Source organism: Pteropus vampyrus, unplaced genomic scaffold (assembly GCF_000151845.1).
Source record: "Pteropus vampyrus isolate Shadow unplaced genomic scaffold, Pvam_2.0 Scaffold172, whole genome shotgun sequence".
Taxonomy (NCBI): Eukaryota; Metazoa; Chordata; class Mammalia; order Chiroptera; family Pteropodidae; genus Pteropus; species Pteropus vampyrus.
In genome coordinates this window covers 2173074-2183189 of record NW_011888953.1, presented here as the reverse complement: position 1 = coordinate 2183189, position 10116 = coordinate 2173074, and the positions used below count along the sequence as shown (strand labels likewise).

Sequence of the window (10116 nt, the reverse complement as noted above, 5' to 3'; positions counted from 1 at the left end):
GCTTCTAAGAAACTGGCGAGGAATTCCAAAGGCCATGGGGATGGGATAATCATAAGATGGAAGGAGTCTGGGTCCCTGAATCACTGAGTAGAAGTTCCTCATTTAACACCCCATTGGACTGTGACAGACCCCATGTGGAAGTCCAGTGGATGGTGTTAAGCCACTGAGAGTTGTCTGGTAAAGCAGCAAGACATATCAGCTAATATACTTTCTCCTTTATGAACTCAGACCATGTCAGTATCATGCACAAAAGGAGAAATGGTCAATTCCACTTAAAGAGCTAGAAGATACTATCTTTGAGTGATAACTTGAAAAATCATAAAAAAGAAGAGCAGACCAATGTGCATTAAGATGATTCTTTTAAAGAGAGATCTGGTGTTTTTATTATAAGACAATTTCAAATTTATAATATTGCTTTCTTACATAGAGTAATATATAGGAAAATAAAAGCCATTTCCTGCCCTTTCCAAAAATACCATCTCCTGTTTGGTTTGTTATGGTGCAAAGGCCCCTTTAGCTTAAGAGATTATCTTCATAAGTCTGGTACTAAAACACATATTTTAACTAAAAGGGAACAAAGATATGTGAATGACACCTTTCTTGAAAATACTACACATGTGTTCATTTATCCTATTGACTTGTCACTTTGAAAAGCAGAGTAGAATATCTAAATATATCTAAAACCTCCAAAGGAAATCAATTTCTCTTCTTTAATATCCAAATAAAATTTGAGCTTCTAGTTGACATTTTGTGAGAAGTCTCCACCCTCTCAAATCTCTGGAATTTCACAGTGGGGATTATATTATTGCATTTATTTCTTACTCCATATTTCTGAAAATGCTGAATTATTAATTATGCTTCATTTCCTTGGTTGTCTTCTTTCCTTCACACTGGTCTGGATGCCATTTTTCTTTCTTCATTTCCTTACTTCCTCAAAAGAACAATGTAAAACTTTTGAGTGTGTCAGAAGGTGGAAACGATGCTATCTTGCCCTGCTTCCATTATGGATAAGTGGGAACTTCACTTTCGATAAACAAAGAGAACAATCACTTTGCATCCTAAGATAAGGGAAAACAACAAAACAAAACACAGCAACAGCAAAGCAGGCTTCCTATCGAATTCTACTCTTCTAGAAAAAAAAAGAAAGAAAATTTCCCTTAAAGTTGCTGACTCCCTAACATAGCTTTGTTTCTGAATTTTGCAGTGAGGTCCCTGATGGTATGAAGACATTGTGGGTATGATATTCATGTGAGAAAATTGTTGTTTTCCATTATAAATTGATGAAGTCTAAATTCAGTAATACATTTAACTTTTTAAAGTTTTATTATAAAGTACATGTTTTATTTTTTATTTGGTGAGCCAGGCTTCTAACATCTAGATCCCTGTAATCCTTTATGAATAATTTTCCTTTTCTAAATGCTTCATTGCTGAGTATTAAGAACAGAAAAAGCTTTCCACAAATTTAAGCTGAGAAGGATATATGTATATGTTTAGAGAAATGAGGAACATATTTTTCTCCTACCATCTGGCCAGGAATATATATTTTCTAAAATGCATGTGATGACTGAGCCTACAAACATAATTTAAGAGGTATTTGTAAAAGCATTTTATGTGAATAAATTTATACTAGTTAAAAGCAGAATATAGTTTGCTTTCCTAAAGATCAGAGCTGTATCCAGCACATTGTCAACTACTGTAGTAGTAGTAATGTTAATACAAGAGGATTATTATATACAAGAAAGTAAAATAAAACAATTACTCAGAAATTCTTGTGTTATGTTCCTCAGTATAATTTGGCTTAAATCCCTACCAATATGGGTGACTTTTTAAATGATCTTAAATATGTGTTTACTTTAGAAATAGGCCATATGGTACTCTAGTAATGAAGAAACTGGAAACCGGGCTATGATCTCGAGACAAATTGAAGACAATTCCTGGAAGCTTAATTTTTGTTGTAGCCCTGATTGGGTCCCCCAATTATATGTAAACAAAAACAGAACTTTCCAAATGAAGACAAGTGCGCTCTTAGGCCGTTGGGTCCTGTTGTTATTGTGAATTTGTTATTCATTATTTCTGGAGTCTCCATTTCAGACAGGCTGGCTTAACTCAATTTTCATTTGCAAGAATTACTACATTAAAAGCAGCAACAATATTAAGTCAAATGTACAATAACACAGTTATTTGATTACACAAGAAAAGAGGTATAAGAAGACATATGACTCCAAAAAACAAACTATTAGATCCTTATTTTATCTAAGAATGATAGGGGGAAATATAGTGAAAACAAAAGGGAAACTACTGGCAACTAAATCTGTTTCTTACTTGATCAACCTCAATCCTAGCAGACATTGAAATCTTGCTTCATTGGACCTTTCTGAACCTGGGATTCTGAATTTGGATGAAGAACTCGAGCAGGCTCAGTGTTTGATCAAGTTCTAATAAGATTATTTTGATATTTCCTCTATGTTATTCAGTTCTGAATAGATTCTAGTATTTTAAATCGGAAGTGGGACAATGTTCATTGGATTATGCTTTTTCTTCCCTGTTGTAGACTCAACTCTCTAAAAGGGGGCCTGGAAAGTCAAAGTAGAAATGCATCTTTTTATTTGTCTCTGATGAAATGGAAATGGATTCCCAACTGTTGGAAACCTTGGTTCCTTCCAGAGAAGAAGCAGGGCTGCAACAACTAGAAAATGGAGAAAATTACTGTATAGTAAATGGGGTGAATGAAACAGTATAAGGTTCCTTATGGGATGATTTATTCAGATGACCATTGACATATGCATAATAATGACTACCTTCCCATTGTCCCTTGTAACTAGTTACTGCCATTTGGCTATATTCTGACCAGTGAGGTAAAAGTGGTAGAAAATGTCCCTTTAGGGAAAAATCATATTCTTCTTTCTCAATTACTATAATGCAGATGTATGGCTAGATCTTCAGCAGCCATCTTGGGTCATGAGTTACATTGGGAATGGCAGTTAAACACAGTGGAGAAATAGGCCATAGGAATCTGGAGTCCTTGATACTGGAAAACCTTAGACATCTGCCTCTGAACTTTTACCTGAATAAAAAATAAATTTCCATCCTATATAAGCCACTGTTATTTGGGATTTTCTATAACTTGAAACTAAACCTAATATCAATTAATGCAGTAATATAACTTTTTTTTGCACACACACACACACACACACACACACACACACACACACACAGAACTGAACCCCACCACCAGTGCCACCATTTGTTCTTATAATTCTTTCCCCTTTCTGGTAGATTAAAAATTAGAAATATTTCTCTGTTGTTATAGATTTCCAACTTAAGTCTGAGAACTTATATTTATCAAGAGTCCTTGAAAATGTCAATTCTCTACCAACATGATATCTCTTCAGAATACTAAGAGTGTAGAGCTATTGCTAAACTGTAACTTTGATTTTGTTCTTTAATGACACATTGGTGAAAAAATGCATTACTCAGGATCATGAAAATTAAAATGACTTCAATCCTAAGTGACATTCAATTTTAAAATTGGACTGGGTTGCTTTTTATAAACTTTAAGAGCATAGTCCTAATTCACTTGAAAATATGTTTAGTCAAAACATTTTAACTAACTGGGAGTTTTCTGCTCTTCCTTTACACCTATGAAAGCTGAATTGACTTGCCTTTGGCTTGTCAACAAAAATATACAGGCTATATTGTAAAATAATTTCTTCTTAAAGTTATGAAAATCAAAGAATGCTAAGAAAATAAAACTCTTATAAATGTGAGTATCTGTTCAGCGAAGACTCAGGTCTAATCACAGGAGAGAATGGATGGTATGATATTCATGTGAGAAAATTGTTGTTTTCCATTATAAATTGATGAAGTCTAAATTCAGTAATACATTTAACTTTTTAAAGTTTTATTATAAAGTACATGTTTTATTTTTTATTTGGTGAGCCAGGCTTCTAACATCTAGATCCCTGTAATCCTTTATGAATAATTTTCCTTTTCTAAATGCTTCATTGCTGAGTATTAAGAACAGAAAAAGCTTTCCACAAATTTAAGCTGAGAAGGATATATGTATATGTTTAGAGAAATGAGGAACATATTTTTCTCCTACCATCTGGCCAGGAATATATATTTTCTAAAATGCATGTGATGGCTGAGCCTACAAACATAATTTAAGAGGTATTTGTAAAAGCATTTTATGTGAATAAATTTATACTAGTTAAAAGCAGAATATAGTTTGCTTTCCTAAAGATCAGAGCTGTATCCAGCACATTGTCAACTACTGTAGTAGTAGTAATGTTAATACAAGAGGATTATTATATACAAGAAAGTAAAATAAAACAATTACTCAGAAATTCTTGTGTTATGTTCCTTAGTATAATTTGGCTTAAATCCCTACCAATATGGGCGACTTTTTAAATGATCTTAAATATGTGTTTACTTTAGAAATAGGCCATATGGTACTCTAGTAATGAAGAAACTGGAAACCGGGCTATGATCTCGAGACAAATTGAAGACAATTCCTGGAAGCTTAATTTTTGTTGTAGCCCTGATTGGGTCCCCCAATTATATGTAAACAAAAACAGAACTTTCCAAATGAAGACAAGTGCGCTCTTAGGCCGTTGGGTCCTGTTGTTATTGTGAATTTGTTATTCATTATTTCTGGAGTCTCCATTTCAGACAGGCTGGCTTAACTCAATTTTCATTTGCAAGAATTACTACATTAAAAGCAGCAACAATATTAAGTCAAATGTACAATAACACAGTTATTTGATTACACAAGAAAAGAGGTATAAGAAGACATATGACTCCAAAAAACAAACTATTAGATCCTTATTTTATCTAAGAATGATAGGGGGAAATATAGTGAAAACAAAAGGGAAACTACTGGCAACTAAATCTGTTTCTTACTTGATCAACCTCAATCCTAGCAGACATTGAAATCTTGCTTCATTGGACCTTTCTGAACCTGGGATTCTGAATTTGGATGAAGAACTCGAGCAGGCTCAGTGTTTGATCAAGTTCTAATAAGATTATTTTGATATTTCCTCTATGTTATTCAGTTCTGAATAGATTCTAGTATTTTAAATCAGAAGTGGGACAATGTTCATTGGATTATGCTTTTTCTTCCCTGTTGTAGACTCAACTCCCTAAAAGGGGGCCTGGAAAGTCAAAGTAGAAATGCATCTTTTTATTTGTCTCTGATGAAATGGAAATGGATTCCCAACTGTTGGAAACCTTGGTTCCTTCCAGAAAAGAAGCAGGGCTGCAACAACTAGAAAATGGAGAAAATTACTGTATAGTAAATGGGGTGAATGAAACAGTATAGGGTTCCTTATGGGATGATTTATTCAGATGACAATTGACATATGCATAATAATGACTACCTTCCCATTGTCCCTTGTAACTAGTTACTGCCATTTGGCTATATTCTGACCAGTGAGGTAAAAGTGGTAGAAAATGTCCCTTTAGGGAAAAATCATATTCTTCTTTCTCAATTACTATAATGCAGATGTATGGCTAGATCTTCAGCAGCCATCTTGGGTCATGAGTTACATTGGGAATGGCAGTTAAACACAGTGGAGAAATAGGCCATAAGAATCTGGAGTCCTTGATACTGGAAAACCTTAGACATCTGCCTCTGAACTTTTACCCGAATAAAAAATAAATTTCCATCCTATATAAGCCACTGTTATTTGGGATTTTCTATAACTTGAAACTAAACCTAATATCAATTAATGCAGTAATATAACTTTTTTTTGCACACACACACACACACACACACACACACACACACACACACAGAACTGAACCCCACCACCAGTGCCACCATTTATTCTTATAATTCTTTCCCCTTTCTGGTAGATTAAAAATTAGAAATATTTCTCTGTTGTTATAGATTTCCAACTTAAGTCTGAGAACTTATATTTATCAAGAGTCCTTGAAAATGTCAATTCTCTACCAACATGATATCTCTTCAGAATACTAAGAGTGTAGAGCTATTGCTAAACTGTAACTTTGATTTTGTTCTTTAATGACACATTGGTGAAAAAATGCATTACTCAGGATCATGAAAATTAAAATGACTTCAATCCTAAGTGACATTCAATTTTAAAATTGGACTGGGTTGCTTTTTATAAACTTTAAGAGCATAGTCCTAATTCACTTGAAAATATGTTTAGTCAAAACATTTTAACTAACTGGGAGTTTTCTGCTCTTCCTTTACACCTATGAAAGCTGAATTGACTTGCCTTTGGCTTGTCAACAAAAATATACAGGCTATATTGTAAAATAATTTCTTCTTAAAGTTATGAAAATCAAAGAATGCTAAGAAAATAAAACTCTTATAAATGTGAGTATCTGTTCAGCGAAGACTCAGGTCTAATCACAGGAGAGAATGGATACAGAAAGACAATTAGCAGTATCCATTACAATTATATACACAATGTGTGACTTTGGGCAAGTTATTCTTCTCAGTCTCAGCTTTCTCATATAAAGAGGATGAGAGTTCCTACCTTTTGGAGTTGCTGTCAGGATTATATAAGATAACATATGTAAACAGCTTTGTAAAGTATCTGACATATGACAAATCCTCAGAAAGTCCTGTCATTGCAATATATAGCATTTTAGGGTCTAAAAATGTATGTACGTGATCTTTTTCAACAATGTTTCTTAACATCTGAGAGAACCAATAATGGTAGTTAACTAGGAACTGCTCTACCACACAAATAAAACAGGTTCTAGATTAGTCTAGCTACCTGTAACCTCTAACTCCACCCCTAAATTTCCATGCGATTCTTTTATACCAATATGACCATAAGATTAAGTATGCTTTTAACACTCTAAAACATGATATTCTTTGAGAGACAAAAGAAGTAGTCTTAAAGAGGCTGAGAAACATCTGAGCATTTAGCAGGAAATCATTTCCAATAATGCCAGGCCCCTTATAAGTATTACATGTTAGATAATAATAATAATAATAATAATATCTTCATTATAATTTTAGTGGATAGACTTCATGTCAGAATGAGGTTAGAAATATCTCATCTAACAGAGTTGAAATAAGAGATCTCAGCTCTAAAATAATAGGAATGCATCAGTCAGGGTGAAGTCTGGGAAGCAGAGCCACTCTGAGTATTTAAAGAAGAGACTTATTACAGATATTAGAACTTACAGAAACATGGGAAGCGCTGGTGAGGTGAAGGTCTGGAAGAGGGTGTGGGGATGAGACACAGAGTCACTAACCATTTCATCTGCCAAAAACACTGGCAAGAATGGAACTTTCACTGTAGTAATCAAAATTGATTGGGGCCCAGGCATCTTACAGCTTTAAGATATAGAATTTAAGTTTCAGAAAATTGATAAAGTGCAATGATTTGTTTTTCTTTTGTCACAGTTGATGACTTCCATAGTTACAGTTTTATTGCTTTGTAGAACATAACCCAATTTGCATCTAATTTAGCAATCTTGTTTTGGCAAGATTTTAAAAAATAATTTAAATAAATAAATTTATTTTAAAAATATTTTTTTATTTTTAAATTACAATTGACATGTAATATTGTATTAGTTTCAGGTGTACAACATAGTGATTAAACATTTACATAACTTACGAAGTGATCACCCTGATAAGTCTAGTACCTATCTGACACCATACATAGTTATTACAATATTATTGACTGTACTCCATATGCTGTATTTTAGATTCTCATGACTATTTTGTAACTACCAATTTATACTTCTTAATTCCTTCCCTTTCTTCACCCATCCCCGTAGGTCCCTCCATATGGCAGCCATCAAAATGTTCTTTGTATGAGTTTGTTTCTATTTTGTTTGTTTGTTTATTTTGTTTTTTAGATTCCACATATAAGTGAAATCATATGGTATTTTTATTTCTCTGTCTGACTTATTTCACTTAACATAATATCTTTTAGGTCTATCCACGTTTTAGCACCATTCTTCATTGACCATATAAAATTCCTATTTTTCATCCTACTGGTTTCCTTATTAATGAGTGAAACAAAACCTTTATGTATGCTCACTATGTTTGACAATTATGTTTTTAATGTTTTGAATATTATATTTTGACAATCAACAGGTCTATTATTATTTATATAAACAGGATGAATTTTTTAAATGTTAAAAACACATAAGGTAGGTAGATATGAACGTGGGAAAACTGAGAATGTCAGCACTGAGAATCTCACTTGCACACTGTAATGGAGAAAGGAGACAATTGCAAAGACCTTTATTAGGAGTCACAAAAACCGGAGTGTCTGGAGGAAGCGTAAGCCGATAGAATGAAAAGGCAACAGAAAAGTCACCTAATTCAAAGTGAACCATATTCTCCTATGGTACTATAATTTTGGAAAAGTGGAACTCATGAGATATGATAAAAAATTATTTTCTCTGTTTCTCATACTATCTTGCTCATTCCTGACCCTTGGGTGAAGTCCAACATAAGTCTCATAACTCATAGGTAGCAAAATATCCTTTGGTCAGTCACCTCTCAATTGGTTCAGTAATTATTAATATATTCAGGTCAGCCTGGCCGGACACCTCCAGTTGGAAGAAGAGGCCATGGTCTTTGCCTCTATTGCTCTGCCCATTTCTTTTGCTAGGATTATAGTCCTCTTCTTCCAGTCACTAAATTTCCCCAGTGGACCATTCAGAATTGAAGAAAGAAAGGTAAGGAGAGTAATACTAGTTTCTTATTGCTGCTGTAACAAATTACTACAAAGTTAGTTAAAAGAACACAAATTTGTTTTCGTATAGGTTTAGAGGTCAGAAGTCTGAAACGAAGACGTTGTCAGGGATGTGCTCCTTCTGGAGGCTTCAGGGGAAGATCTGTTTCCTTGTATTTTACAGCTTCTAGTGGTCTCCTGCATTTATTGGCTCACAGTCACTTCCTCCATATTCAAAGTACATCTTCAAAGCCTCTTCTTCTTTTGTCCTGTCTCCTTCTTCTGCCTTTGATATGCCTTTCCCTTGTAGGATGCTTGGAATTACATTGGCCCCAGGATAATTTTTCTATACCAAGATCCTTAACTTAATCACACTTTGAAAGTCCGTTTTGCTATGCAAGGTAACATTTCACAGGTTTTTGAGATTAGGATGTGAATGTTTTCGGGGAGTGGGGGAAGGGACATTATTCTGCCCCTTCACAGAAGGAAAAATTGTATTTATACTCTGTAGTTACCTAGCATTGGTGTTCTCTGGGTTTGGTAGTTGTTTATTTATTTTTTTATTTTAATTTTGATTTTTTTTTTCACCTACAGTTCCTGGTATTCCTAGGTAGTCTCCCATCCAAGTACTAACCAGGCCCAACCCTGCTTAGCTTCTGAGATCACATGATATCGGGCACATTCAGGGTGGTGCAGCTGTAGACTTGGTAGGTGTTTAAAACAGATTCTTCCTGTCTTGGGAAGTTTCCATGAGTTCTTTAAAGACTACTAATCTTCAATGTCATTACTGGGAATCTGTTAGTCACAGGTCCATTCTTTTCAGCAGCAAATAGGACTGCATCTAGCAGAGTTTCTAGTTTTTTGTTTTTGCAGAGCACATTGCACTCCTGCAGGAGGACCTCGTGGGCAGGCTCTAAGTCAGCTCTGCATGGTTTATATCTGGACCATTGGAAACATCTTTTGCCCTTAGAGTATAAGTTCTAGAATCCACAGAATGAAGTTTTGAGACAATGGAGTACAATGTAATGGGAAATAATGGCTTTCGGCTGTCAGAATATAATTGAAGCTCTGTTTTATCACATAATAGTGGTGTAATCTTGGTCAAGTTGTTCACGTTTATGAGGGAATATCCTTACATTTAAAAATGATAAAATAATAATGTTTATGAAAGCAGCTAGCATAGTTTAGGATCATAATTGTACTGAAAAAAAAATTGCTATTATATTACATTCATATGGACAATTCTTTGCCTAAAGTAGGCTTAACTTAAGAGTTCCACCCTCTCTTCCAGACTGAACATTTCCCTAATTGAAAGCAAGTATCTCCATGCCTGTCAGGTATTCAGTGTATATTCTTCATGGTGTACATTCTTTTGATCATCAGATCTTTTAGCGATAATCATTGAATATTTGGGAAGCATTATAATAAAAAGAAGTCAACTTTT

The 10116-nt window shown here is 34.1% G+C and overlaps 1 pseudogene; it reads right to left on the bottom strand.

Annotated features, from left to right (window-relative positions):
• Positions 1 to 9257: 9257 nt before the first annotated feature.
• LOC111746040 lies at positions 9258 to 9376 on the bottom strand (annotated as a pseudogene).
• Between the last annotated feature and the right edge of the window lie 740 nt (positions 9377 to 10116).